This window comes from Humulus lupulus, chromosome 4 (genome assembly GCF_963169125.1).
Source record: "Humulus lupulus chromosome 4, drHumLupu1.1, whole genome shotgun sequence".
In the NCBI taxonomy this organism is placed as follows: Eukaryota; Viridiplantae; Streptophyta; class Magnoliopsida; order Rosales; family Cannabaceae; genus Humulus; species Humulus lupulus.
This window is the reverse complement of record NC_084796.1, coordinates 65,184,022-65,189,211: the sequence shown is the minus strand read 5'-3', so window position 1 is coordinate 65,189,211 and position 5,190 is coordinate 65,184,022. Positions and strand designations below refer to the sequence as shown.

Genomic DNA, 5,190 nt, shown 5'->3' with positions numbered 1-5,190 from the left:
CTCCTCTACCTCAAGCCTTGACAAGTGATCTACTACAAGATTTTATGTTCCCATTTTATCACGAATTTCCATATCAAACGCTTGAAGTAATAATACCCATCTAATGAGACAGGGCTTGGTATCTTTCTTAGTCATCAAATACTTAATCGCTGAATGGTCAGTGTATACAATTACCTTGTTATGGCACGAACTTGTCCAATGCATACACAATGGCTAGAAGCTCTTTCTCTGTAGTGACATAATTCAGTTGTGCATCATTGAGAGTCTTACTAGCATAATATATAGACCGGAATACCTTGTCAACCCACTTCCCCAAAACTGCTCCCACAACATAATCACTTGCATCGCACACTAGCTCAAAAGGGAGATCGCAATTAGGTGCAACAACAATGAGTGTTGAAGTTAACTTCTCCTTAAGTACCTTGAATGCATTAATGCACTCATACTTAAAGTAAAATGTAACACCATTTATTAACAAGGTAGTGAGAGGCTTTGAGACTTTCAAAAAATCCTTGATAAATCTTCTATAAAACTCAGCATGCCCAAGGATACCCCTTTGACTTAAATTGGAGGTGTTAAATTCTCAATAGTTGAATCTTTTGCTCCGTCCACACCAACACCTCTACTGGAAATTTTGTGCCCAAGAAATAATTCCTTCTTTCACCATGAAGTGGCACTTTTCCCAATTCAGGACTAGATTAGATTCCTCACATCGCTGCAACACCACTTCTAAGTGCTTCAAACATTCATAAAATCACGACCCAAAAACTGAGAAGTCATCCATAAAGATCTCAATACTCTTCTCAACCACATCATAAAATATCGCCATCATACATCATTGGAAGGTAGCAGGGGCATTGTAAAGCCCACATGGCATTCTCCGAAAAGCAGAAGTTCCATAGGGACAAATAAAAGTTGTTTTCTCCTGTTCTTCTGGTGCAATGACTATCTAAAGGTACCCTGAATAACCATTCAAAAAGCAGTAGTAACTATGGCCCGCAAGCCTGTCAAGCATATGATCCTGAAAGGCAAAGGAATTCTCCATCCCATCACGATTCTAGTTGGGATGAGCTCATTATATTAATTCTTTACCACAGTCATACCACCTTTCTTTGGCACCACTTGCACTGGGCTCAACCATGCATTGTTAGAAATAGGGTAAATCACACCAGCATCTAACCATTTAAGTTTTTCTTTTCTCACTACCTCTATCATAGTTGGGTTCAATCTTCTCTAAGTTTCAATGGAGGGCTTGCTATCATCTTCCATCAGGATTTTATGCATCACTTTCGAAGGACTTATCCCTGTAATATCTGCCACTGTCCACTCGATAGCCAACTTGTGAGTCTGTAACACTCTCAACAATTTCTCCACCTCCACATTAGAAAGAAAAGAAGACACAATCATAGGTAAAGTCTCCTTCTCACCCAAATAGATATATAAAAAATGGTATGGTAGAGTTTTCAACTTTAGCACTGGTGGCTTTTCTATAGAAGGAAATGGTCTTTCACGCCCTTTTCCCAACTCTTCGTATTTCTTGCTGTAGTACAACCCAGAAGAATTCTCCCACTTGACATAATCCATGACCTCAACGTCATCACTATCATCTTCTTCAGAGTGTGCCAAAGCCACCACAAGAGCATCACTGCTCACATTATTTTTCAGAAACAACCCCCTCTATTACATTAATAGAGAAACATCTATCACTTGCTTTGGGATAAGACATTGCTTTAAACACATTGAAAACCACTTCATCTCCTTGAACCCGGAGCCTCAAATTACCTTTTTGAACATCAATTATCGCTTTCCCTATGGCTAAGAAAGGTCTTCCAAGTATGATAGGTACATTAGAATCCTCATCCATATTCAGAACAATGAAGTCATCCAGAAAAATAAACTTGTCCACTATCACTAGGAAATCTTCAATAATACCCCTTGGATAGTTCACTGAACAATCTGCCAACTATAAAGTAATTGTTGTTGGCCTAGCTTCACCCAAACCAAGCCGAAAAAAAACAAATAAGGGTATCAGATTAATACTTGCCCCCAAATCACATAATGCATGCTTGCACTCAAAGTTCCCTATAGTGCATGGGATAGTAAAGCTCCCCAGATCTCTCTGCTTCTGGGACATCTTCCTTTGTAAAATTTCACTACACTCTTCTGTCAAAGGCGCAGTTTCATGTATTTTACATAACTTGGCATCTGTTCTAGAGCTTCAGTGAAGGGAATATTTATGTGCACCTTTCTAAAGACCTCCAAAAACATGGAAAACTATTTATCAAGAGCATTTTTCTGAAGTCTTTGAGGATAAGGAATTTTAACTTTAGAATCAACAACCTTTGGTGGAGCCTTTTCAAAAACAAGTTGGAGTTCAATAACCCCCTTCTCAAACTTCATCATGTCAGTAGATGATTGTGATGTAGGCTGATCAATTTGTTTCCTACTCCTAAGAGTTATAGTCTAACATTGCTCCTTGGGATTCACCACAGTATTACTAAGAAAATTCCCTGGAGGCCTATTATTCAACATACTAGGCAACTAACGCACTTGTGTTTCCAAATTTCTCATGGAGGATCTAGTCTTAGTCCTAAACTGAGTCTGAGCATTTGTGAGAGTCAATAGAGCAGCTTGTAATTCATTTAGCATCTCTTGAGGGGCTGGTGGCCTAGGCTGTTGAGAAGAAGAAGCTTGAGGCATGGGTTGTTGTGGCAAATTCTGCTGATATTGAGCTTGAAACTGTGGTTCCTGGCCTTGGTTATTTCTCCAAGAGAAATTCTGATGATTTCTCCAACCTAGATTATATGAGTTAGAGAAAGGATTGTTGTAAGTCCTCTAAAAATTTCCAATAGCTTGGATCTGAGCTTGATCCATGAGAATATTATTATGAGGGTCTTCTGCTGGACACTGATTAAAAGAATGAGGACCCCACAAAATTTACAACCCGTCTGTGTCTGAATGACATTAGTTGTCATAGTACTCTGCTGCAACTGCTTAGTCAAAGTTGCAACTTGAGCAGTTTAAGTAGTAATTTCATCTAGCTCATGAACCCCAGCTACCTTTTTGTTACGAGTAGTCCGCTCATCAGACCACTAATGATTATTTGTTTCCATATCTTCGTACAAATCATAGGCCTCATTGGCACTCTTGCTCATGAATGCCCCTACAACTGCGACATCAGTTATGGTGCGAGTAGTACCACACAATCCATTATAAAAGTTGTTGACCAACATCCACTTTTCAATATCATGATGAGGACATTTTCTCAACAGAACCTTAAACCGTTCCCAAGATTCATATAAAGATTTCCCATCTAAATAATAGAAGTTATTCATCTCCCTCCTAAATTTAGAAGCCTTTGAAGAAGGAAAGAACTTGGCAAGGAACTTCTGAGCCAACTCCTCCCAAGTAGTTATAGAATCGGATTGAAGAAACTTTAACAAACTTTTAGCTCGATCTCGCTGTGAGAATGGGAATAGCGTCAATCTAATTGCATCATCGATAACCCCATTATATTTGAACGTTGCACATAGCTCTAGAAAATTGGCTGTTTGCATGTGAGGATCTTCTGAGGACCTTCTAAGGAGAGTCCACCAAACTGAACTATGGACTAGACCATTTGTAAGATTGCTAGCTTGATCTCAAAGTTTTTTGTAGCAACCACCGGTTATCTAATGCACGAATGTTCTCCCCTAACATTAGGGAGTCAATAATCTCTTATTGTTTGAGCATTTTGGCACTAAGCAGCAATATCATCAGGCTCATTATCCCTGGCTTCACCTATACTTATTTTTGCACCTTTCTGTCTCCGAATCATCTTGCAAGTTCTCTCTATTTCAAGATTATTAGGAACTAAAGTGTCAACTCCCCTTCTACTGCACATATAGCAACATTGCCTAAAATTGAGATTACAAAGTGTGCCCCAAAAAAATTAGTAAAATAACTAAATAACGAACCAAATTAGAAATAAAATATACTATTTTGATATTGATAAAATTTCAATCCCTGCCAACGGTGCCAAAAACTTGTTACAAATTTTTAAGCTACGCAAGTATACGTAATCGCAATTGTAATAAAATTCAATAAATCTGATTATTGTCCCATGAAGATTGAATTATCAATTACCAAACAATTAATGTTTACTTACTATTTGACTATTGAAAATTTTGGTTTGTAAAATATAAAAGTGAAAACATAATCGAATGTAATATGCAAGAGTAAACAAATAAAAATAAAATAAGAATAAAGACAATTAGGGATTTCAATCTCATTAACTTTGCACTCTACCATTTACTAATGCAAGATTAAAAAATCTTCTCCATATTGAGATAGCAAGTTGTCAAAAATATTTTATAATCAAGTTACGAATTATAAAATTCAACCTAAGTGAGAATTTTCTATATTTCTTTGATAGACTCAAAATTTAGGAAGCATTAACATCAACAACTTAAAAGCTACACAAACAATCGTGATACTCTCGTTCAAGATTGAGTTTATCTCAATTCAATTAGAGCATGTCCAAACCTCACTTTTCAGTTTTTTTATTCGAACTCATGAAAATTATGAAAGACAATGGTCAATCAATTCTCATACAATAAGTATAAATTGAAAAGATCTTAATAAAGGAAGAAGAAAATCAAATTTTGCATTAGGCCATAGTAGAGGTTCAAGTGATTCAATTGAAAACCCTAATACATAAATTATTTCATCAACATAGCAAAGAATTCCATAATACCAAAGTTGAACATAAAGAAAACTAAAGAAGAAGAAAAAAGAGCTATAGATTGAATTTGTGAAATAGCTCCCAAAACATTCTCCTTGCCTCTTTTGATAAAAGTTGCTCTCCTAATTCTAAAAAAATTGATTAAATACTACACCCTCCTAATTTTTCAACCAAAAAGGACAAAATTTTGTTCCTTCTGCGCGTACAGTCCTTAGCATCACGGCTCCAAAATCACGCGTCGCGACCCGCCTACTATTGCCCATAATCCAATCACCTTCGTATTCGCCAGTGTCGCGAGCCTACATTAAAGCGCCACAACTCAAATTCATCAATAAATTCCAGTGTTGCGACTCTATTTCAAGCGTTGCAGCTCCATCGACTTCAAGAAATTGTAGCTCTCTGCCTTTGAATGCGACACAACTTTGCTTACAAGCGCCGCGAGTCAAAATGCCCAATTTTTACAACTC

At 37.1% G+C, this 5,190-nt stretch overlaps 1 non-coding gene across 1 annotated transcript; it reads left to right on the top strand.

Moving 5' to 3' along the window:
• Positions 1-3,243: 3,243 nt before the first annotated feature.
• On the top strand, positions 3,244-3,350 carry LOC133833476 (small nucleolar RNA R71). The gene has a single exon (XR_009892853.1). It is a non-coding gene; the product is annotated as a small nucleolar RNA R71 (small nucleolar RNA).
• Positions 3,351-5,190: the final 1,840 nt, after the last annotated feature.